Here is a 26,519-nt window from a genome sequence, read left to right on the forward strand (position 1 = left end):
AATCCGGCCTCAGATACTTAACACTTACTAGCTGTGTGACTCTGGGCAAGTCACTTAGCCCCAATTGCCTCACTAAAAAAAAAAAAAAAGTGTTTGCATACCAGGTTAAGAATAATCAAATAGCATTTGAGATAGAAGTGAAATTAAACATTATCTAGTCCCAAATCCCTTATTTTGCACACAAGGAAACTAAAAATGAAAGGTGAAATTACTTATTCACAGTTCTATACCTTGAAAGTGGCAGAACTGAGAATTTATACTTAGTCCTTCTGTTTCCAAATCCAGAGGTTCTTATTTCCATTAGACTATACCCCTTATTTAGAAAGGTTCTGAATATATCCCAGTTCTTAGTAGGCTTCTGCCAGTTGCGTATGACCATGGATCAGTGCCTTGAAGAGCCACAGGCCACAGTGTGGCCGTGAAGTCTGATATGGAAGCCACAGCTCCTGCCACAACAAGGACATCGGCAAACTGTGCTCTCTGTTGCCTGTCGGTTCCTGTGTGTCATTTGTTTTTCTTCCTCCAGAGCTTGGAGGCCCATCTCAGCTGAGTGCAAGATGCTCCTGAGTACTGAACTCCATGGGGCGCAGTCCTTGGCCATCTCCTCCCAGCTGCCCATGTCTATTCCCAGAGCCCTCAAGTCTTGCTTGCAGACATCTCTGTAGCAACGCTGGGGGCGTCCAGCAGATCTTTGGCCTGAGGCTAACTCGCCATATAGTAGATCTTTAGGAATGCACCTGTCTTGCATGAGGTGCACATGACAGAGCCAGAGCAGCCTTCTTTGTTTTAGTAGCATGTAGATGCTCGGAAGTTGCATGCATTGGAGCACTTCTGTGTTGGTGATCCTATCTGACCAAGATATGCCAAGGATGCACCAAAGGCAGAGCATGTGGAAGCCTTTAAGCTTCTCTTGTCTAGTCCCAGTTCTTAGCCATTCTGATAAACCCCTCATACCCAAACACTTTTCCTTTGACTTTGTGATGCATTATAACTATGTGAACCACAAATACACTTTTGCATAATATTAAACATAATTTGCAAATTTTGAGCACACATTAGAAAATAGATATAACATTGGACAAAAAGCTGGCTTTAAATACCTGACTTTGCTTCTCTTTAGCTACATTGCATCCCCCCACACTAGATTATTTTTGCATTACAAATCTGTTATTCTTGCTCTTAGAGGTTCTGATGATCTAAATTAAGCTTCATGTGTGTTTTTTCCATTATGCTAGTTTATTATTTTTTAATTTTACATTAAAAGACCAGTTTTCTGTCAAGAATTCATTCCTATATTTAAAAAGTAATCTTTTTTGAATATTTCTAGAAATTTTTAGTATTGACCTATTATTTCTAGGGAAATCACAGATTTTATTTTTCATTAGCTAATGTTTTATATCTCTTCATATTAAAAAATCCTTCATTATTAATTTCTTTCTTTTTGAGGTTTTACTCATTTCACCTTTAGTCTTTTTGATTCATTTTTACCTGCTTCAGTGACAGACTTTTATTTAGGGTTTCCTCTTAATCTTCTAGTTTTTCAGCTTTCTTCTACATTCAACTTTATTCACTTTTAGAAATCCTCAGTCTATTATTCTTCCCTTTTGAGATACTTCACAGTCATCCTAGAGTAGGCTGTTTTAGACATTCTCAGCCTTCATATGTTGGCAAATATATGGGTCTGTCAGGCCAGCATCCGAACACTGAATATACTCCAGGGCAGAGGTGAGAAAGAAGGAAGAGTAGTTACTAAAATGAACTAGGAAATTACATTAATTATATGTTTTTTCAAAAGATAATTGATATCTGATTTATCTTTTCAGGACCAAAGGCATATGAAACCTTCCTCTCCATGCTCAAAAAGTATAGGCAAAACTTCCACAAAATTCCTATTGGTAGGCATTTTGTCTTTGGAAATCATCTAGTCTAACACTCTCACTTTACTGACAAGTAAATGGAGGACAAAGAAGATGACAATTTCCCTGAAGGCACATAGTTCTGGAAGAGCAGAAAAATGGCACTTAACTCCTGATTTTCTAACTGCAGAGTCATTACTTTATACACTCCACTACACTGAACATCCACATAGGCTTGCCCTCCTCAACTCAGGGACCATATTCTGAATCAGATATCATTTTAATAAACATTCATTAAATTACTCTTAAAGGCAAAACTTCAAGCTTGGTCCTAAGCCAAAAAAGAGATAAGATGTTGAATATATATCACAATCTATACATCCAAGAACTTTATATTTGTGTAAGGTGACTATATCGCAAAGAAGTAAGAAGTGAGAGAAAATGTGATGCAACAAAAATAAAGTGTTGATAAAATATTTCATAAGCATTCTGGGAAATGTGAGCTCATTTTTACCTTTTTTTTCTTAGTGAGGCAACTGGGGTTAAGTGACTTGCCCAGGGTCACACAGCTAGTAAGTGTTAAGTGCCTGAGGCCGGATTTGAACTCAGGTACCCCTGACTCCAGGGCTGGTGCTCTATCCACTGTGCCACCTAGCTGCCCCCATTTTTATCTTGAAGGAGAAATCAGAGTAAGTTTCAAGGATGAAGTGAAATCTGAACTGTGCTAGTTAGGCAGAGGAAGGCCTATTAAGATTCAGAAGGTGGGACACTGTAGAACAAGACACAGCAAAAGAAAAAAAAAAAGACACCATACCTTGATTATAAAGGTAATGAATGAACATGTACAAATAAGTATTATTGTAAATATAGTTTGGATCCAGACTGTAGAAGTTTTATTTATATGTCAATTTAAATATGGTAGACAATGGGGAGTTGATTATGATGATGATAATGATATTTAGCATTTATCTAATATTTTGCTATTTAGAGACAACTTCATAGATATCTTCCTTTTGTCCTTATAACCCTCGGAAGTGGGTACCATTGCCAACATTTTCAGATGAGGTAACTGAAACAGAAGATAAGTGACTTGTTTAGGGTCACACAGTTAGAAAGCTTCTGGCATTAAAGATTACATGGCCAAGTCTATTCATTAAGAAGTTGACCTCAGTATGAAGGATAGGTTAAAAATGTGAAAACTGGAAGCAAGGATACTTACTAAGAAGATTTTTTTATGACTATAAAATAGAGACAGCAAAGTCCTGAACCAATATTCGGTGGTGGGTTATGGCTGGCCTTGTAAAAGTAAAATAATTGATATTTGGTAGAAAGTAGATGAGGAGGAGAAATAATAGCCAAAGATAATCCAAAACTTTTAAGCCTTTAAATGCTCACAAGATGGTGAGCTGATGGGAGTTGAAAGGATAACAACTTTAGTATTGTTTGTGTTTATTTTGAGGTTAATTTCAGTAAAGATTTACCATAGTAGGTTAGAAATATGAGGCTGAAAACTATAAGATTTCCATAACATTTTCATATTTACTAGTCATCTATAAATAGTCTCAGAGTCAATAAGATCCAAGAAGGAAACTACAGTCAATGAGTGAAAAAAATCAACAGCATTTTCTATATGCAAACTATTTTGTTAAGCACTGAGAATATAAAGACTAAGCCAGACAGGCCCTGCTTTTAAGGAATTTGTATTCTAATGGTGAAATTTAATTTTCATATGAAACGATAACAATGATATATGTTTCAACTGCAAACCAGATGGAAAGACTCCTTTCAGGTTCATTGACAAAGCAGATGGGAATACATATTTAATGTCATTTTGACTGATAAACCATATCCATTTATGATGATGAACCATTTTACAATGGCAAGGACTCTGGCATTGAGAGCATTGTTTTTCTTTCTTGAGTAATTATGACTGTAACACCTCAAGAGGAAGTTGACAAGTCTCATCTGGCTAGGCTAGAAGTAGAAACTTTCACATGGGTGGGTGGATTATTGCTATTCCTAGCACTTTTGGGTTCAGTGTCCAAGCCTTTCTCCACCAGAGATTGAGGGTAAGTGGTAGTGGTAATTGTTTATCTTGTCACATACTTTTTGTCTCTCCATCAGAGTGCATTGCTGCTTGACAATAGAAAGAAGATAAAATACATGAGGACAGATTATTAGGGGGCACCTATTTTATGGGGTTCGGGGGAAGATGAAAGTAGTAGAGATGGGAAAGTAGCAGTCATATCACTAGGAATCCAATGGAAAAGCAGTCAGGGATGGCAAAAAATAGGGGTTAAGAGGACATCTATCTTTATATCCATGAAGATACAAAAATAATATTTAGGTGTACAGAAAATTTACCTCTTCCCTTATCCTTCAAAGGTTATCAAAATATAAAGGAACAATAAAAATCACGTGGGTGGAAAATGGAGATGATATTTTTGTTTTACAATATTGCACATTGAGTTGGGAAAATATGAAGCTCTGAGAGAATACATGCACTTAAAAAAAATAACATTCATGTAAAAAAAAGTTCAATTCCAAATTCTCTCCCTCCAAATCCAATCCCATCAATGGAAAAAACAAGTAATATCATATCCATGATAAATAAATATATAAAAAAAGGGAAAAGTTGAAATATCTCATTAGAAAAACAACTGATCTGGAAAACAGATCAATCAAGAAGAGACAATAGAGGAATTATCAGACTACCTGAAAGTTATTATAAAAAAAAATCTTGATATAATATTATAAGAAATTATTCTGGAAAATTGACCTGAAGTTCTAGAACAAGAAAGTAAAGTAAAAATAAGGAGAATCCACTTATTACCACCTGAAAGATATCCTATAGAGAAAACTTACAGGAATATAGCCAAGTTTCAAAATTCCAAGGTTTAAAGAAAAATATTGTGAGTAACAAGAAAAAAAATACTACAGAAAACCAACCAGGATTTTACAAGACCTAGAAACTTCTGCACTGAAAGACTAAATGATTCTTGGAACATTATATTTCAAATAGCAAAGGAGTTAGGTTGCATCCAATAATAACTGATCCAGCATAGTTGAGTATAATTCTGATTTTTTTTATATGATGAACTGAAAGACATTCAGGACTTTGTAAAAAAAAATAAAGGTCAGAAATCCATGGAAAATTTTATATAAAAGAGCCAAAAGAAATATAAGAAATCATCATGGATTAGATTTAGATTTAGATAAAGGACATTGATTAAGGTCAAACTACTTATGATATATGAAAATGCTATTAACAATTATATAGTATTTCCAGGTGTACAAGGTATTTATATGCATTAAGACTTAAAGTTCCTTAAATGCATCATCTTATTGGCACTTAATAGAAGCCCTGTTCAGTTGGATTCTCTAATTACTGTCAACATCTTTATATAATCACATAATTTGAAAGCCGGGGGAACATGGGTAGTCATTTAGGCCAACCCATATACAAAAGGAATACCTCATACGACATACCTAAGTGGCTGTCCAACATCTGAAGATCTCTACAGAGATGTCAAAGCAGAACATTCCATCTTTAGAGAACTCTAATTGTTAGGATAATTCCCCGGACATTGGATATAAGTTTGTCTCTCTGAGACTTGCATTCATTACTCCATTCCAATTCCAATGGAAGCAATGGAGTTTCCTGCCATGGTTCTGCTAGACTGTCCAGGTTTCACAAACATACAACAATGAAATCAACAAAAGAAATGTGTAGAATTTCAGTTTTGTAGGCAGCCTACTCTTCTCTCCCACTCTTCTGTAAAACACTGAGCTAGTTCTGGCAATTCATGCATTGACCTCATAATCTGTGTGCCCATCCCTGCAAAGTAAACAGCCAACATAAGTAAACTTATCCATAGAATTCAAAATTGTTCCATTTGGTGTTAACCCATGTCATTTTCAAGCCGTAACAGCATATCTATTTTGAAGTCACACTAATTCATGGGTAGATGACCATCTTCCAGGTAACAATTAGCTTATTAATGAGGAATCTGGCAAGAATATTTCCATCAATGATTAAGAGAGAATTACCCCACCCTCCTTGTGCTTATTACAGGACAACCTATTTTTTTCCTTATAGAGATAGATAATGGAGTCATCCTTGAACTCCTGGGTGATGACCTTTTCTTTCCATATAACCAAGAAAATTTCAGTCATGTTTTCTATAAGCAGTGAACTCCATGCTTTGTAAATCTCAGGTGGAATATAATTAGCACCAGGCACTTTGCCACATGAAAGGGGTCAAATGGCATTCAAATCATCTTCTTCGATTGAATGTATGCCTAAAGAGGATTTGACTTTACCCTGAGGAATTTGATCAATGACTTCAGTATTGGTTGATGATAGCATTTACAGGATCATGCCCTTGTAATTAATCAATGTGACTCCATCAGCACTGATTGGTTGAGATGTACCACAGGTCTTTAGCCCATAAATAGCATTCAGGGCATCATAAAAATATTTTGGATTATTATTATCAGCATATATCTTAATTTCATTTGCCTTTTTTGTCCTTCCTTCCTTCCTTCCTTCCTTCCTTCCTTCCTTCCTTCTTTATTCCTTTTTTTCTTTCTAATTTTCCCCATCTTACATGTAAAAACAAATTGTGACATTGATTTTTAAAACATTGTATTCCAAATTATCTTCTTTCCTTACTTCCTATCCCCACTAAGAACTCAAGCAATTCAATATAAGTTATACATGCACAGTCATGCAAAACATAGCAGACAAAAAAACTTTTATAAAAGGAACTAACAACAACAAAATATACTTCCATATGTATTCAGATACCATTAGTTTTTTCTCTGTAGATGGATTACATTTTCCATACTTCCTTCAGAGTTGTCTTGGATCTTTGCATTGCTGAAAATAACTAAATCATTGGCAACAGATCATCTTAAAATATTGCTGTTATTTTTTATACAGTACATTTCACTTTTCATCAGCTCATGTAAGCCTTTCCATGTTTTTTCTGATGGCATCCTGCTCATCTTTTTTATAGTAAACTACATTTATATAGTACTTTCAAGGTATATTTCGTTGCAAAACACCCATGAGGTTGATTATTCCAAAAACAATAATAGGTAATATTTAGATAATAACTTATACCTGACGAAGAATATTCTTCACTGTAGCCCAGCAAAGTAAGTACCGTCATCATCCTCATCTTACATTGCTCTTGCCTCTGCTTCAAATTTTTTTCCCAGTTACTACTACTGTTACCCTCCATTCTGTTTGCTCTCCATGATATTCACTCTATTTTTTATCTTTTTCACCTTTTCCCTGCTCAAAAGTGTTTTGCTTTTGACTGCCACTCCCCCAATCTGCCCTCCCTTCATTTATCCCTCCCTCCTTTTCCCCTTCCTCTTCCACTTTCCTGCAGGGCAAGATATGTTTTTATACCCACTTGAGTGTGTATGTTATTCACTCTTTGAGGCAATTCTGATGAGAGTAAAGTTCATTCACTCCTCCAATCCCCCAAATCATCCCTTCAAATCCATTAGCTTTTTCTTGCTTCTTTTGTGTGAAATACTTTACTCCATTCTACCTCTCCCTTTCCCATTCTCCCAGTGCAATTCTCTCACCCCTTAATTTTATTTTAAAGATGTTATCATAGGGCAGCTAGGTGACACTGTCGACAAAACACCCATCCTGGACCCAACAGGACCCAAGCCCAAATCTAGTCTCAGACACAAGCCACACACTAGCTGCTCAACCCTGGGCATAACACCTCACCCTAACTGCCCCACAAAATATTAATGAATAAAAAATAAATGATTTATACATATCATCCCCTCATAATCAATTCCTCCCCTGTGCCCTCTGTATAAGTATATTCCTTTCAGCTACCCTAATATTGATAAATATCTCATGAGTTAGAGGTATAATCTTCCCATGTAGGAATGTAAACAGTTTAATGTTTTAACTTCTCTCATAATTTATTTTTCTGTTTATCTTTTTTATGATTCTCTAGGGTCTTGTATTTGAAAGTCAAAGTTTCTATTCAGGTCTGGTATTTTCATCATGAATGCCTGACAGTCCTCTTTTTCATTGAAGTCCCATTATCCCCCCTGAAAGATTATTCTCCATTTTTCTCAGTAGGTGATTTTGGGTTGTAATTCCAATTACTTTGCTCTCTGGAATATAATATTCCATGCCCTCTGATCCTTTAATGTAGAAGCTGCCAGATCTTGTGTTATCCTGACTGTGGTTCCACAGTATATAAATTGTTTCTTTCTGGCTGCTTGCAATATTTTCTCCTTGACCTGGGAGCTCTGGAATTGGCTATAATATTTCTGGAAGTTTTCCATTTGGGATCACTTTCAGGAGGTGATCAGTGGGTTCTTTCCATTTATATTTTACCTTCTGCTTCTAGACTATCAGGGAAATTTTCACTGACAATCTCTTTGAAGATGATGTCTAAGCTCTTGTTTTGATCATGGTTTTCAATTAATCCAATAATTTTCACATTTATTCTCCTGGATCCATTCTCCAGGTCAGCTGTTTTTCCAAGGAGACATTTCATATTACCCTATATGTTTTTATTCATTTGGATTGCTTTATTGCATGGCCTAAGACCAATTCATATTTTTATTCATGTGGATTTACTTTACTGGTTCTTGGTTTCCCATAAAGTTACTAGCTTCCATTTGTTGAATCCTAATTCTTAAAAAATTCTTTTCTTTTCTTTTTTTTGGTGGGGCAGTGGGGTTTAAGTGACTTGCCCAGGGTTACACAGCTAGTAAGTGTCAAGTGTGTGAGGCCAGATTTGAACTCAGGTCCTCCTTAATCCAGGGCCGGTGCTTTATCTACTTTGCCACCTAGCTTCCCCCTAGCAATTATTTTCTTCAGAGAGCTTTTCCATTTGGCTTTTTAAGCTGTTGATTTTTTTTTCATGACTTTCCTGCATTATTCTCATTTCTTTTTCCCTTTTTTCCTCTACCTCTCTTATTTTTCCCCATACCTCTCTTACTTTATCTTCAAAGTCCTTTTCGACTACTTTTATGTCCTTAGACCAATTAATATTTTTTTCTTAGAAGTTTTGGATATAAGAGTTTTGATTTTGTTATCTACTTCTGAGTATGTATTTTGATCTTCCTTGTCACCAAAGAAACTTTCTATGGTCTGCATCTTTTTCTGTCTGCTCATTTTGCTAGCATATTTCTTGATTTTTCACTACTTCTTAAAGTGGGTCCCTATCTCCAGGACTCATTTTCCCAATTTTCAAGAGGTCCCAGGTGCTACAGTTTAAGGAGTGGCACATTCTGCGCTTACCTGGCCTGTGCTCTGGTCTGTAAATAATCCCAGGCCTACTTGCTCTTTTACATGGAAACAAAAAAATCTGATTTGCTGTGGTTGCTAGCTCCTGGCAAGCTTTCACCCTTCCCCAACCTGAGCCACCACTCAAGACTGCTTCCTGATTCCTAGTGTGGGCAAAACAATTGAGTTCCACCTCAGTGCCAGTAAAGACCTCTGTAATCTCATCCTGGCTACCCAGCCACTCAGCACTTTCACCAGACCATGAGCTTACTTCCAGGAGAAGCTGCTGCTTCAACCAATTCAGAGGCTCAGGAGGTTTCTTTCTCTGGTGGGGTCCGGGGCTGAATTTGCACATGTGGCAGCAGAGCTATGCTTTGCTCTCAGCGTGGTACAACAGACCTTTCCCATTGACCTTCTAAGCTGTCTCTGGCTAGAAAATGGTCTCTAAAAGCTGTCCACTCCTTTACTGCTCCATTTTGGTAACCATGAATTAGCTCAGCTTTCCCTCCACATTATCAACAACTTTTTCACTCACAGAGAAGTGCTCAAAGCTATTGGAATCGAGTCATCTGGTAGTCATCTTGCCTTGGTCCACTACTTTTGCTGAATGAGAATGTTTAGCCAGGAGAGGTAAGTCCATGATCAGTCCAGCACTGTGAACCCCATATTGTTTTCTTCACTCATATCCTGTCTGTTTCTTCTCCTGAAAATGGCAATCTATTAAATGCCAATGTTTGTTAAGAGGGTGCATCCCCAAAGTTTAATTAGATTTAGGCAAATAGAAAACAGTGTTGCTGATGAGAAGAGATGATAGAAAAGGAGACCTATAACTGTTCAGTGATAAATGGTCATTGCTCTTGCTGTTTCTAACTCCATTCTTTCTAAGGACTCCCTGCCATTTCTAATAGTCTGTACCTACTCTGATGTTAAAGTCATGCAGAATTATAAACTTATTCTCCTTTGGCACAATGATGATGAGGGTCTCCAGGTATTAATAAAATAATTATTTCACATCATCAAGGTTTGTCATGGTATATACACTGATGATAGTGGCATGGTACTTTTCTGCAAGTGGTAATCACATTGTCAAGGGCCTGTTGTTCACTACATTCAGGAGGCATACAAGTTTTTTGACTAGATTAATTTTATTGCAAAATCTATGCCAGTTTCACAGTGCTCCCAATCACTGTGATAACTCCAAAAAATGTATCCACCTCTAACTTTGGTAAGCTGGCCTTCATTTTGCCAATCTTGTGCCACTCTGGGCTGCTATTTGGATGTGACACCTGCTGAGTTCTCTCACAAAGAGAGTTCTTTGTCTTTTAGGTTTACTGGATGTCTTGTTCATAAGCATGTTTACTTTTCATATACCAATGCTGAATGAAATCATCTTCACAAACATTTGTGTACATTTTTTGTATTTTGATGACAGGGTAGGATCCCCATCTGCCATGTTAAGTAGACTAGGTTTAGGTTGGGTAAAATGAAGAATAAAACTTTTAGGGCACCTTTTCTAGCCATTTCCTCATGCCAGAAGGTGATCAGTTTGGTCCTTTAAAAAGGCTGCTTAGACACCTAAAGGCTGCCAAATTCTATTGCTACTTCATTCCAGTAAGAAGATGACCCTATGTCCTGGGACTTCTTTGTGCAGGCTTTTGACTATAGCTCCCAGTATATCTGCGCCTGATGCTTCTTTCAGTTGCTCATTACCAAAAGACTTTGATGTAGGTAAAATAGTAACATGGTATGGGTGATGTTTTTTAACTCATGAATAAGATGGATTTATGTGATGTAGAGATGCACAAATCTGTAAACCTGAATCTCTCTTCCAGAGTCATTGGATTCCAGTAGCAAAACAAGCCAAGACAACTGGCAATGGTTCAGGATGAAGTGGAAGTCCTTGGAATCCTTAATATCTAACCAACCTATTTCATACACTTTCATGACCATTGGAACAAATTGTTTGCATCTTTCCATTCTACTAGCAGAAGTCATCATATGCTTGAAGTAGACACTTTACCTTCCCAACTCCCTGATGGGTTTCAGGCTCATTGTTTATCCTCAACATGGTTTAACCCATCTGCTTACACAGTTTAAGAGTGTAGCCACTGTGTATGCTATAGCTTCTGGAGCCACAGATAAGAGAGGTGTTATTGGTTGGACCCCAGAGGTGAAAAACAACTCCAGAAAGGGCTCATCAACCCTAACATGAGAGGTACTAGTTTTCTCTGAACACTTGCACAGTCTTTACCAATATAAGAAACTTACAACCATACATTCTGTTTAAGTATATTCCTTTGAACTGCACTAATGATTATAAAGTTTTTCAGTTATATACATCATGTTCTCATTTCTGAATGTAAACAAAACTTGTAAAGTCCCTATTATTTTTCACTCATTTAACTTTTTATGATTTTCTGAAGGTTTCTGTTTCCACTTCATTTTTTTTTATTCAGCAGTCATCTTTTCATCAAAAATGTATGAAAGTCCTCTATTTCATTAAATTTCCATTTACCCCATATGATTGTATTCAGTGTCACCAAGTAGAATATTTTTTGTTCTAATCTGAAAGAATTCTTTTGCCTTTTGGTATATCATATTACTAGTCCTCTCCTTTTTTTATAATAATAGTTCTTAAATCTTATATGATTCTGACTATTGTTCTACAGTATTTGAATAACTTATTTCTGGCTGATTGCAACATTTTCTCTGATCTGGAAGCTCTAGAAATTGGTTATAATATTCTTGGAATTTTTCATTTTATGATCTTTCAGGTGGTGATTGGAGGATTCTTTAATTTTCTATATTGCCCTCTGGTTTTAAGGTATCTGGGTAGTAGTACTTTGTATATTTAACTCAAAAAACCTTCAAGACTTTGAAGTAGTCAATTGATTCTTAATTTCTCTCTCTTGCTCATAGATTTTTCAGGTCATTTACTTTTCTAATGAGATATTTCACATTTTCTTCTAGTATTTTCATTCTTTTGATTTGTTTTATTGTTTCTTGATGTCTCATATACGTAATAGCTTCCACTTTACCAATTCTAAATTTTAAGGAATTGTTTTCTTCATTGAATAAATGTTCTTTTTTTTCTCCTTTTGTCTGATTCTGCTTTTCAAGGATTTACTTTCTTCATTTGGCCAATTCTGTTTCTTACAGAATTTTTTGCAATGTTTTTTGTACCTCTTTTACCAAACTAATAGTTCTCTTTTCATAAATTCTTTCATTGCTTTAATTTATTTCCAAATTTTTCTACTATCATACTTATTTGATTTTTAAAATAATTTTTGCTGTTTATCTTTTTTATTTGCAATTTTAATTTTTATTGCACTTATATGCATTTTAAACATTCATTTTTTTAATTTAATTTTTTTTTTTTGCTGGGCAATGAGGGTTAAAGGATTTGCCCAGGGTCGCACAGCTAGTAAGTGTCAAGTGTCTGAGGTTGGATTTGAACTCAGATCCTCCTGAATCCAGGACCAGCCTTTTATCCACTGCACCATGTAGCTGCCCTGTAAACATTCATTTTAAGTAAGATTTTGAGTTCCAATTATTTTTCCTTCCCTCCCTGTTACCCCCCTCTCCAAAAAAGGCAGGCAATCTGATATAGGTTATACATATCCAATCATGTGAACATATATCCACATTAGTCCTGTTCTGAAAGAAGAAATAGAAGAAAAGGGAAAAGCCACAAAAACAAACAAAAAATCCAATGAAAATATTATGCTTTGATTTGCATTAGGACTTCATAGTTTGTTCTCTGGATATGTAGAGCATTCTCTGTCATGAGTCTTTTGGAATTGCTCTGAATCATTGTATTGCTAAGAAGAGCTAAATTGATCATAAACACAATGATATTTGGATTGTATACATTGTTCTCCTGGTTCCCCTCACTTCACTCAGCATCAGTTCATGTAAGTCCTCGTATATTTTTTCTGAAATCCATATCCTCATATTTTTTATTATATTATAGTATTTCATTGCATTCATATACCACAACATGTTTATTCATTCCCCAACTTATGAGAATTCCCTTCAATTTCCATTTTTACATAACTTTGATTTCTTCTTTTAAAAACAGCCTATTTATATCTTTTTATCATCAACTTTTTATCCAAAAGCTTTTTCATTTAATATAATCAAAATAATCTATTCTATAGTTTGTAATGATCTCTATATCTTTTTTGGTCCTAATGTTTTCCATTATCCATAAATTTGACAGATAAACTATTCAGGCTCTTGATTTCTTATGTTATCACCCTTTATGTATAAGTCATATACTCTTTTTTACCTTATTTTTGTATATGTTGTGAGGTGTTGGTCTAGACCTAGTTTCTGCCATACTGTTTTCCTAGCAGTTTTTGTCAAATAATGAGTTTTTTGTTCCCAAAGCTTGGATCTTTGGTTTTATCTAACACAAGATTGTAACCATCATTTATTATAACGTAATTTGTACCAAATCTTTTCCACTGATCTACCACTCTTTCTCAGTCAGTACCAAATTGTTAGCACTTTTTTTTTTTTTGTGAGCAATTGGGGTTAGGTGACTTGCCCAGGGTCACACAGCTAGTAAGTGTTATGTGTCTGAGGCCGGATTTGAACTCAGGCCCTCCTGACTCCAGGGCCAGTATTCTATCCACTGTGCCACCTAGCTGCCCTTTGTTAGCACTTTATAATACAATCTGATATCTGGTATGACTAAATCACATTATTTTATGTTTTTTTTATTAATTCCCTTGATATTCTTGAGCTTTTGTTCTTCCAGATGGATTTTGTTACTATTTGATAAATTCTTGAAATATGATAACTGTGCTCTTTTTCTTTCTTTTTTTTTAATCAAGGATTTTGAGTAATCCAATGATTCTAAAATTATCTCTACTTGATCTAGTTTCCAGGCCAATTGTTTCTTTTTCCCCAGTGAAATATTTCAAATTCCTTCTATTTTTTGCATTCTTTTTCTTTCTTTTATTGTTTCATCATGTTTTCTATTCATTAGCTTGCACTTGCTCAATTCTAATTTTTAAGCATTTTTTTCACTGTGATTTTGCACCTCTTTTTTTTTTTTAATTTGGCCATCTATTTTATAAGGTGTCCTTTTCTTCAGTGAACTTTTCCTACAACTTTTACCATTCAGTCAATTCTGTTTTTAAGGTGTTATTTTCTTCAGTATTTCCCGTGTTGCTTTTACCAAACTATTTTGTTCATAATTTTCTTTCATAACTCTTTTCTCATTTTTCTTCTTCTATTCCTATATGTTTCTTTAATCCTATGGATTTTACTTGAGACTGTGTAAAATTTGTTTGTTTGTTTTTTAAAAACCTAAGCCTTTGCTATTAGATATTTTCACAATGTTGTCTTTTCCTGAGTTTGTGTCTTGAACTTCCTTGCATCCCTTGCATTATTGTCAAGTTCTTTTTGTTGTTGTTGTTGGCTCATTTTCTCAAGGATTTACTTTCTTCATTTGGCCAATTCTGTTTCTTAAGGAATTTTCTGCCTTGGAACTACAATCAGGGTCACTGTTTCAATGTTAGAAACCATTAACACTTCCCTCCACTTTGGAACTTCAACCCAAAATTGTGTATGAGCAATGGAATTTTCCAAACAGCACCTGGTTCTGTGCCCCAGTGTTAGCCCAACATCCACAGTACTCTCTTTTTGATCATTTGTCTTAACCCATGACCATTTTGGGGCCCAGAGCTTCCAAAGTTACTACTGCCACTGTTGAGGATACTTCCAGGGAACACTGATGATGTTTCCTACAGATGTACTCTGGGATACCCCACACTGGTATCAGAGACCTCTCCTGCTGACCAGCTAAGTTTTCTTGGTCTGGAAAATTGTCTCCTCCTGGCTTTTATTTGGCTATACTTCTCCAGAAATTGATTTTACATGTTATTTTGAAGTTATTTGGAGGGAAATGATGGGAGAGTTCATTTGGGTTTCTTCATCTACCAACTTGGTTCTGACCTTCCATGTGTTTAGTTTTAAATAGGATTTATGAATTTATTTATCTATCATTTCTCTATCTAACTATTCATTCATTTATTCATTCACTAATTTTTATTTGTTTCTTTGTTTATGTATTTATTCATTTATTTATTTGTTTGTTTGTTTTGCAGTGCAATGAGGGCCAAGTGACTTGCCCAGGATCACACAGATAGTAAGTGTCTGAGGCTGGATTTGAATTCAGGTCCTCCTGAATCCAGGGCTGGTGCTTTATCCACTGTGCCACCTAGCTGTTCCCATTTATGAATTTATTAAAAGTAGCACATTCTATTTACTCATTTTTTTGGGGTGGGGAAATGAGGGTTAAGTGACTTTCCCAGGGTCTTACAGCTAGTAAGTGTCAAGTGTCTGAGGTGGTATTTGAACTCAGGTACTCCTGAATCCAGGAGTGAAAAAAAAAGAGTGCCTTATCCACTGCACCACCTAACTGACCCCAGCACATTCTATTTAAATTGAACTTTTAACACCTTTTGTCATGCTGCATCTTGGGTCCCTACATTTTCTGGATCAGAACTTAAAATCCATATACTTTTAGTCATCTTAATTTTTATGACTGGTTGCTCAATAAAGCTTAGTTAAGAGTAGATATAGAGGGGCAGCTAGGTGGTGCAGTGGATAAAGCACCAGCACTGGATTCAGGAGGACCTGAGTTCAAATCCAGCCTCAGACACTTGATACTTACTAGCTGTGTGACCCTGGGCAAGTCACTTAACCCCAATTGCCTCACCAAAGAAAAAAAGTAGATATAGAGTGGGTTTTGCTTTTGTTTGTTTTTTTCTGAGGGGAAAAAATATACAATCCTCCTGGACCTGACAGTTGAAATTAATTAAACCTTTTTACTGTCCATTTGATGCTACAGCTTTCTTTCTTCTTGTTTACAAACACCTCTCTCTAAGTTAGCATCAATCAATGTTCAGAAGGGAGAGAAAATCTGTTGCTCTGGATGTGAATAATCTAGTGCATATGCTTTCAATTAGTAACATCTTTACACTTTTTTCCTTCATCTAAATACAAGAAAACCTTGATTTTCTGCTTATTCAAATTTTTAGAAGTCAGAAGAACACTGGGCAATGGAGAATTAAAAAAAAAGACTTGTAGTTTTAGCAAGTAAACTGCCTAAGCTGAAACATTTTATAGCAGCCCTTGAAAAGAAATGGTGGGAGGGTGTTATGGATATGATACAGCTCTAGAGAGAATGTCAATTCAGTGGAGATCTTATTTTGCAATTAACAAGGGAAACATGACTTTCTAAAGTTGGGCTTAAGGAGAGGGAATTTAAATTTTGTAATGAAATCATATGAAAAATTTTATAACATACAGCAATTTAGAAGGCAGTGAATGTCTACTGTTGCCTGACACACATGCTTCATGAAGTACAAGAGGAAAAAAGATATCAATTTAATGTAACGCCTTACAATCTGCATATTTTCAAATGAACTATAAAGTGGAACTATCCCTTTCCAGTTATGTTCAAATAACAAATACACAGTGTGGGCCAGGATTTCTCAATGAGGCTGTGCTGCAACTCCGGAATGTGGTTTCAAAGAAACTCATTTATAGCTTTTAATAGTGCCCATTAATCGCAGTCACTCTTTGAGTAGACTGCTAATCAACTTTTCCTTCTCCATGAGCATTTCCTGTTTATGCAGCTCCACATAGCGTCTGTATTATGAAATGAGTCAGAAATTAGCATGGCTTCTTCCCACGTGGAAATCAGTCTTCCTTCTCTGAAAAAAAAATAGTGCAGCTGGATTTTTGCCTGGTGTGTCACTCTGGCGTAATGAAGGCACCTCTGCTAAAGCTAAAGGGGTAAGGTTGAAAATTAAATATATATGTATATATACATACATACATATATATATATATATATACGCACACACATACATATACATACATATAAAAGAAATTGTTTTCCTCTTGGCTAAACTGTCTGCTAGGTTTCATTACTGTGTGGATTGCCAAGTGCTCACTCACATTTGTCATGGAAGAATTCAGCTAACTTCGTTCAATTGAAACAGGCATCAGTCTCCCCTCATACTCAATATTAAGCAGGAAGAGCCTTGGAAAAGAGATGCCTCCTGAACAGCTGCCCTTTAATAAGAAGAGCTCCAGTGGCGAGGGCGGGGGGAGGAGGGGAGCACAAGTTCCTAATCATTAACTGAAATTCAGGAGGTAAGCACAATTTCCGTTGTTTTACCCTATAATGTGAGGATTCTAGGGAGAGGAGACAAGAATCATCCAGGGGAGTGTTCTGAGTGGATAGATGTAGGTTTCTTGCAGCCTATAACTGAAAAGAGAAAAGCTTTGCACCCACCCCTTCTCCTCCTCCGCTTCCCTCTGGAACCTAGTAATATTCGCCTGGTGCCGAAAACAGCACGAGTTCTGACTGTGGAAAGATTCAGGGAGCTCTGCCTCCTTATCTTTCACGCTTACGTTAAAATAAAATAAAATAAAACTTTGAAGGTTTTATAGTTCATCAGCATCGTCCTTATTCTGTATTTTATCTTAAATTCTCATCCCTATACCTTTTCACAGCTCAAACTCGCTGAATCGGTAGTCTGTTCTGGGAATTTTTCCACACCGTGTCTTACTTCAGGACAACAAACCCTAATATCTAACGTAGAACGGCGTTATTGTGGAGCAAATTTCACTCCTCTACCTACTGACTCCATTGGAAGAGAAATGCAGGTGGGGAACAGATAATGAGGATAAGTTATATATCAAGGTCTGAAGCGAGCCTTTCAGAAAGATCTGGGATTTCTTAGCGCTAGAGATAGCTACAACTTCAGAAAGGTGGGAGGAGAGGGAGAGAGGAAAGAGCTTGGTTATGGCCAGACTTTAAAGAAAAGGAAAATGTCAGTCCCTCCCACCAAATGAGTAGTTTGCTTAATTTTCCTCTATTCTGACAAAAAGGTCCATTACCTGAGCTGTACAGGCAAGGCTTCCTGTGTTGCGCCCTTGTATGCGCCCTTGCATGCGCCCCTCTGTGTCCAAGTATCAGCCTATGCTCTGCTAGGCACCAGTCAGTCCCTGGGAGACTCAATCTTGTGGCTTTTTAAGTCATTTTGCAGTTCCTAAAGGTCCCCTCCTCCTTCATCCTCCCCTCCCGCACTGACAGACTTGTGAACCGCGTCTGCTGAGATTTTTCCACTTGCACCTGATTTATTTTATTCCAGGTCCTGATCCATTTAAATGTAACATCGACAAGACATCTTGCTTCTTTACAGTAACATTTAATTTCTGTTTCATGGCTATGTGGGGACTGAAGCGAAACCAGAAAGCTCTTTATGGATTCGAATTCTAGGGCTTCCATACTGGATTTTTAAAATTTTTGAAATCTTTCGCTAATTTGGTACTCAAGAGCTCTCAGGGTTCCAAAATAGCTTGGTTTCATTTTGGTAATTATATATTCAAGTTTTTAAAAGGATCTCCGAGTTTTTCGCTTATATATCTATGTACCCCCCCTCTCCTTCCTTCCCTTTTTCTCTGCTTCCCTCCCTCTTCCTCCTCTTCATCCTCCTCTCGCTCACCCTCCTTTTCGTGTGTGTGTGTGTGTGTGTGTGTGTGTGTGTTTCTCAATAAGGTTTCATATCAATCAATACAAGGGGAAACTCTAGACAATTGAAAAGTCACGAATCTCAGATCTTATTTTCACATATCTTCTTTCGGAATCAGGAAAAGATCAGCATGTTGTCGTCCAAATATGCACGATAAAAATACTGTTTGGGGGAAAAAAATCATCCCCTACAGACCCATAAAGCAGCTGAGAGGCAAAGCAGGAAGATACATACACCACTTGCTCTCATCTGTGGAGGGAAAAGGAGACCTGGCTCTGGCTGGGGTTTCACAAGCCTTTCGCTTCAGCACCGGCGGGGATGGACAGCGCCTCTGGACACAGCTGTAGCCACCCAGGCAGAACTACATTGCCTCTTCTCTTGCTGTGGTTGCTGCTGTTGCTGCTACAGATGCCTGGGCTCTTCAGTCCTTGCTGCTAAAAGGCGGTGCTCCAGGATACCACCCCCATCCCGCTCCCACTTTTTTTTTTTTGACGGACTAAAAAGTAACCCTCCACATACTCCTGGTGCAAGTACCTACAGGGCGGTGGAGTTAGCTTGCTTTTGAGTTTTAGCTTTCAGAAGCAACTTCAAGACAAACCTTTTGCATAAGGACAGCAGGGGAAGATAGAAGAAGAGAGGAAGTTCCTGGAAGCTTTGAGAAACTATGGGCTATGTGGTAGGGGTCTGGCTACCCGAAGTTCCAAAATACTCAAAATAAACAAGATGTTCGTGGGTGGATTGCAAATGTTTTGGAAATAGCTTTTCGAAACAAAGGGTCGATAGAACCACAGGATATATTAGAGAAACCGAAAATACATCTAATTCCAGCACATTGGCAAGTACGTGATGATGGAATCATTTATTATTATTTATGGCTGATTTTTGTATTGTATAAACAAAACAAATCTTTTTCATAGGGATGCAGCAAAGGTAAGCCATTTTAGTTTCAAATGTGTGTTTTTGTTTTTGTTTTGATATGCCATATAACTAGGGACCCTGTATTCTAATACAGTGCTCTGGTTCTAAGTTCTTTGAAGTGCTTTACCTAGCCATAGTAAGTTTTGGGGTGTTTTTTTAAAGCATTGCATATGTGTGCTTTTATAGGAAGAGTAAAGTAAACCTTTAATGTGTAAGCTTTAGAATCTGTCTTTCTTGTTCTTTATATGTTTATTTTCCCCTAACGATTATCTAATTTGAGCTTATATAGAGCATATTCAAGCAGTTGTAGATTCTAAAGGGCTTCATATATAAAGTGCCCAAAAAGTTACAAGTAGAAGATTCAACTACCCACCCCACCCCCCCAGGATTTTTTTTTTTTTGGTATTTATCCCCAGTGATGTTGTACTATTTTCTGTGCAAAGGAAACACAGATTATCTCTCTCATTTCCTTCAATGTTAGCTTTCTTCTTTTCTTTTTCTTTCCAGAGAGATTCAACTGATTGCTAGAACACCTTATCTTAGGCATTTATGTGGACTTTGAAGACACTATAGTCTATGATCTCCTCATAAGCTCTCACTAAATCCTTCAGATGACAGAAGGTTATAGCTTCAGTTTACCTTTTAGGATGCTTGGCATTTGATAATGTCTCGATTTGTTTGGATTTACAAGGCATGTTTCTCACTGAAATATTGGAAGGGATGTGCGGGGGCAGAATTGGTCCTCAGAATTGTAGACTTCAAAGAGTATTTAATTAAGTTTGCTTTTTATTGATTTTTCTTTGCTGGTGTCTCCCCTTTCAGTATTGAAACTACAGTTTTGCATATTGACCTTGATAAGTATTCTGCTTTAACATGAAGAGTTCACTGGGTAAAGAAAGCAGTTACACAGATTTATAGCCATAAGAGCTTGATCAATACCAATGAGTGCATTCATTTCAGGGGGGGGGGTATTTACTTGAAAGGATAGACTTATAATCTTGAGTATGTGATGCAATTTGCCAACCTCACTCAGTGTGGACAGCCAGTTTCATTGGAAAAATAAAGTGATCTATGAAGATTTGCGATGGCTTGCCTTTCTTTCAATTTGTAGAAAAAACATATGGGACCAATATAAAAATGTTTTACACAGTCTCAATTTTCCCTCTTTGGCTTTCTTTTTCAATCTAAAACTCACCCATTTAGCTGGAGAGTCGGTGGTGAATAGGCTGTTACAGTTCCAAATAAGTAACAATCCTAATGTGTTTTGACAGTAGTGTATTTGGCACAGAGAAATATCTAGGAATCTTTTTACTCTGATTACTTGGAGTTTTTTGCGTATAAATCATAATTGATCATTTGAGGAGAGAAATCTCCAATCATCTGTTTTAATTCCTTCCCAGAACTCTTATAGTGTCATCATAAGATACCGTGGTTTCTTTTTCTTCTTCTTTGTAATGATGAAACACAATAACTAGCTGAAAAGAATTATATAGTCTTTAGAGATATTGAATCTCCTGAGCTAATGTTGTCTTTTCAATTAATTAAATCAGATTGATCACCCTCCTGCTAGGTAGCATATGATAGAAAAATGTTGCTTATTTCCTGTAAAGTTTACCTGTGAGTGGACGATGGTAGTTCCTTTTCCTGTGGCAGAGGGGCAGACTTTCTCTATATCTGTGCATCAAACAGAAAAAAGTGAAAGTTGTGTCTGCAGTATTATTCACTGGAAGTTTCAAATGCAAAAATACTTGACTGGAACTTGCTGATCTTAGTCACTCAAACTCAAGTTATTTGTATTGTAACAATTGTATTTGAATTAAGGTTATTGAAATATTGTTTCTTTTCTGGGAGTCCTTTAAAGGAAATGAATGCCAATGAAGATTATTTTAAATCCCCTATTTTAGTATTGTTGTTTCGCATAAGAAATTTCAGAGAAGTTTTTTTTGAGTACTTTTAATTTCTAAGGGCATGACAGCAGCTTATTATTTATTGTTTACTGACATTTCTTAATCAAGTCCAAGGAATTTTCTTACAAGCTTAATTTGACTACTTAGAGGGTCACTTTTGCTTCAAGGGATATCCTTTCCAGTTTTAGATTATTCAGCCACTGTTTCTTCTTTTTTCTATTCAAGATATAAACTATTGTTTACAATTACATCTTGACTGTGGGAGAAGGGGAATTATGTTTAAGGGCAATAAATACTTAGCTGGCCTCCTTTCTTCTCACAAACTTTCCTCATACTTGTTCAGGCTATTAGATGTTAAGTTTATACTTCAGGACAAAGGATCTTATCACGGAAGGAATATTATAGGTTTTTAATTTCAAGCCCTTAATTGTAAAGAAGATTGAAACTCATAGAGTTAAAATGCTCCAAGTCAATATTGTCCCTGGGCCTCAGCTTCCTTATTTGTAGAAAGGGAGTTGGTCTTGATGATTTCTAAGTCCCTTCCAGCTCTTAGACTACTCCTAAGAAATATGAATTTAAGTAAGATTTAATTTTAATATGTTTAAGGTGGAAGGCTTGAAAGAAAAATGGTTTACAATGACCATTTCATGATCAGGCCCTGCATTTATTCATAATTTGACTTTCCATGGAGATTCCATAAATGTTAACCAAATCCTTCAGGTATGAACATTAGAGGTATAAGGATTCATTCAATGTGAAAGAAGGAAGCTGAAGTTTAATTTTATTTGAAATTGTTGTAAATTTAGAAAATCTAGATTTTAGCTTAATGATATGAATACCATCAATTTGAGTGGAGACACTATGATTGGAACCACCAACCCCAAATCTAACAGGATCATTTGCCTGGTTTTAATATATGTATCCAGGCATTCCTTTTATAGGTATTACTGAATAGAGGGAAGCTAAGGCCACCAACAAACCACCTGAAGTCTCTATATTGATTTATTTCAAAACTCACAGAATTAGAGTTATATAGAGATAGAGTAGTGAGGAACTCTTGTGGCTTATCTCCTCTCCCTTTTAAAAATAAAAAAAAATTTGTCACCAAGGGAAAATAAGTTTTTCCACTGACTGATTTATAAACCAGAGTATAATTCCACAACTATCTCACCCCACTGAAGACTTTTTCATTAAAAGGAAAGTAAAACTAAAAATATTATACTTTCATTCTTCCTGCCAAAAATGTTTAATGTTTTGTTAATTAAACATGTTTAATTATATACAACATTATCACTAAAGGCATTTCATTAATGGTTGATATATCAATTCTTTATCTCTATGGGACAATAATTGTTCCTCTGAAGTCAAGCCTGGATTTCCATCTGTCTATCATGTTTAAATGGACTTCATCCACTGAATTTTCAAAGGCCCAATATTGGGCAACTTCTCAAAATGATAAAGTCTAAATCAATCAGCTTAGCTTAATGAAATATAGAATGTTTCTTCTTGGTACATATTTTTACCATAAAGTAAGAGTAAAAGATTCCCAGTACTAACTTGGCAGAAAGATTTTGAGAATTTGTGTGGTTTAATAAAATAATTGCTAAAGACATATCTACAAAGCCTTCTGAACTTGGGTTTCAGGGTAATTGGAAATTGGCTAAATATGAAATATGTTGGTTTAATCTGTAAAGATTATTGTGGAAAGTTATACAGCTATGAGCTGGGGATTCTGTTAATCCATATTCTATGAATGAATTAGCCACTGAGTCACTTACTGGGTAAGCTTACAATCTAAAAGCATCCTTTTTTTAAATTGAGTCTTGAATTCTCTCCCTCCCTGCTGCTGATTCTTCACTTATTGAGAAGATGAGAAATGTGATATCAATTATACATGAGAAATCATGTAAAAGAAATTTCCTTATTAGCCACATTGCAAAAAAGCCAAGAAAAATAAAGTGTGAAAAAAACAAAAAAACTAAAGAAACCTATGTTTCTATATGTACTCAGACTCCATTCATTCTTTTTCTGGAGGTAGATAGCATTTTTCATCAAAAGTCTTTCATAATTATCATCATTCATTTCATTGATCAAACCAGGTAAATCATTCACCATCAGTCATGATACAATATTGCTGTTCCTGTGTATAATATTTTTCTCATTCTATTCACTTTACTTCATATAAGTTTATACAAGTCTTTCCAAGTTTTTTTGTGAAACCATCCTGCTTGTAATTTCTGATACCACAATACTAATACATCACAATCATATTCCACAATTTGTTCAGTCATCCCCCCAATTAATGGGTATCTTCTCAATTTCTACTTTTTGCCACTATAAAAAAGAACAACTATAAATACTTTTGTAATTATAATTCCGTCTCCTTTAATGTCTTTGGGATATACTTAGTTGTGGTATTGTTGACTCAAAGGGTCTATAGCTTATATTGCTTAAGGAAGGGTTTCAAATGGTTCTGTAGAATAAATAGGTCAGTTTACAACTCCACCAATGGTACATAAGTGTCTACATTCACTGGGTAATCTTATAAAAAGAAGAAAAAATGGGCTATATGATATGTAAGAATTATTATTTACATCTCTAAAGCTATGCATCTATGATTCCATGATCTAGTCCATAATTCATTTTATTCTATTACACATTTCCTGAATACCTTTGTGTTCATAGCTTAGTCTCAGATTTTTCAATATTATTTGTCAGTCTTGGATTTTTCTTCAAATGAGATACCACATGCAAAGCACATTGTAATCCTCAAAACACTATATAAAGTCAGCTATCGGTTTTATTTGGAATTTTGGAGGTGACTATTATTGTTATCTTAAATATTGTGCATATTTCTTGGTGGATACTATAAATGTTACTGAGGCAGAGATATTACATGTACAAGTAAATGGGAGAGCAGCTTTAAGTGCTACTTTAACAAAATTACACAAGCAATCATTCCAAGTGTTAAGTTGTTGTCAAGACATTAACTTGTGCCAAAAGAATTGAAATGTAGAAACCTTTTTACCTTTTCCTCCCCTTCCCTTCCCTTTCCTCCCCTCCCCTCCCCTTCTCTTCCCTTCCCTACCTTTTCTTTCCTGTTTAATTTTTTTGTTGTATGTTTTTTGGGGATATTGTTGTTGGTGGTGTTTTTGCTAGAGAAAGCTGTAATACTAAAATCTTCTTGGTCTGCCTTATTGAACTTTTGCTTAGAAAAACTATTCTAAAAAGCAGAGACAGAACATCAAACCAGAAATTTTGATGGCCACAGATAACATCACTGAGATTATATTATTTCAATCTAATTTATCATATTTATGAATTTATGGAAAATTTTATGCCCTTTGAAGTGATAAGGAAGCATCTTTGCTTTGCATAAAAGCTCTAAGGCCTTTCTAACTTAGTCCTTAAATAGATTGAGAAGCAAGAGTATAGTAATATACTTGTACTGCTTTTTAGAATCAGGAGAACCAATGTATTAAAATAATGGCTAAGTGCCTTTCTTGTCCTTAACAACAGCAAAAACGTACAAATATGTTTTCATACTTTTATATTTTGAGGGGTACAAAATAAATGTATTCATATTTTAAATATATCAGAACTTTGTAAGTATTTCAGGCATTGAGGTTTCAAAATACACGATCATTTAAAAGTGAAAGTGTTATTTATGATGTTAATTAAAAGTTGGATTTTTAATGGTAATATTTTACTATGGTCTCATTATAAATAATGATTTTAAATCTTCAAAAGAATGGAGAATGATAACAATTTGTCCTTGAATCTACTTATAAGAAAGTCAGATGAGAAATAGGAAAGCATCAAGGATTATGGGATTTCAGGATATAAATCAATATTGCACTTGGAAAAAAATCGTTATGCTAATTACCATTAAAAAAAACAAACTTTAATCAGATTGGCGACATTGGAAAAGACCTTAAAGAACTATTCTAACCCCTCATTTTATAGATTTTAAAACCTGAAACTATGGCTAAAAGATGTCATGTGACAAAGCTTAAGTGACAAAGTGCTGGTCATAGAACCAATATTCAAATTCAGTCCTCTTGATGTCTTATCAAGGACCCTTTTAATTATATCATGTTGTACATGTATGTAAGAGCAAGTCAACACACACACTCAAACATACACAAAGGCAATGTGAATATTTCTCTTTCATATAGTACTCGCATTCTGAAAGTCCTAATGATTCCTTTCTAAGTACAGGATAAAAAAGTTTCCTAGGCTGAAATTCAAAGTACTTGAACATTATTTCTTCCTATTAACAAAGTAAAAAAAAAAACACACACACACACACCATACTTTCTTCACTGTAGCCCTAATGTTTACAAAGATATCTATCTCTCTGTCTCTGTCTTTCTGTCACTGTCTCTCTCTGTATCTCTGACTCTTTGTTATTCTTTGTCTCTCTCTGTCTCTGTTTCTCTGCTACTCTGTCTCTGTCTCTTCCTGTCTGTCTCTGTGTATCTCTATGTGTTTCTTTCTCTCTCTCTGCCTCTCTGGCTCTCTGTGTGTGTCTCTCTCTGTCTATGTCTCTCTCTCTGTGTTCCTCTGTCTCTGTCTCTGTCTCTCTCTGTCTCTCTGTTTCTGTCTCTCTCTTCTGTGACATAGCTGCTATTATTATCACCATGTTAGTGATAATGTTGAGAGAGATTAAATAATTTGTCCAGGATCATAAAGCTAAAAAGTATGTCAAGTAAGATTGGAGCTCAAATATTTTTGATTCCTAGTAAGCATTTGATCCACCACACCAAAGTCAAATTGAATTGGGGGCTGTATTTACTTAATTGAATTCACTGACACATAACTATTCTTGCAGGTCACATATTAACTTTGTTTTAACATGTTATATTATCTACAATGTATTTTTATTTATTTTTAAAAATAATTTCCAAATATACTTTAATCTAGTTTGAGCCACTCAGGAGTTGCATTCTTGATATCTCTGCCTTTTACCATATTACCTCCCAAGTAAGCCATGC

The 26,519-nt window shown here is 35.7% G+C and overlaps 1 protein-coding gene and 1 pseudogene across 8 annotated transcripts in view; one reads left to right on the forward strand and one right to left on the reverse strand.

Moving 5' to 3' along the window:
- The window catches only part of LOC122748115, a 143,115-nt pseudogene extending 124,999 nt beyond the window's left edge, over positions 1-18,116 (reverse strand).
- A 662-nt stretch (positions 18,117-18,778) lies between these two features.
- The window catches only part of SNTG1 (syntrophin gamma 1), a 1,086,140-nt gene continuing 1,078,399 nt past the window's right edge, over positions 18,779-26,519 (forward strand). For all 8 annotated transcript variants that reach the window (XM_043977923.1, XM_043977920.1, XM_043977919.1 and 5 more), the window contains exon 1: positions 18,779-19,536. The gene's annotated coding sequence lies outside the window, so the exon portion shown is untranslated. The remainder of the gene's footprint in view (positions 19,537-26,519) is intronic.

Source organism: Dromiciops gliroides, chromosome 1, assembly GCF_019393635.1.
Source record: "Dromiciops gliroides isolate mDroGli1 chromosome 1, mDroGli1.pri, whole genome shotgun sequence".
Taxonomy (NCBI): Eukaryota; Metazoa; Chordata; class Mammalia; order Microbiotheria; family Microbiotheriidae; genus Dromiciops; species Dromiciops gliroides.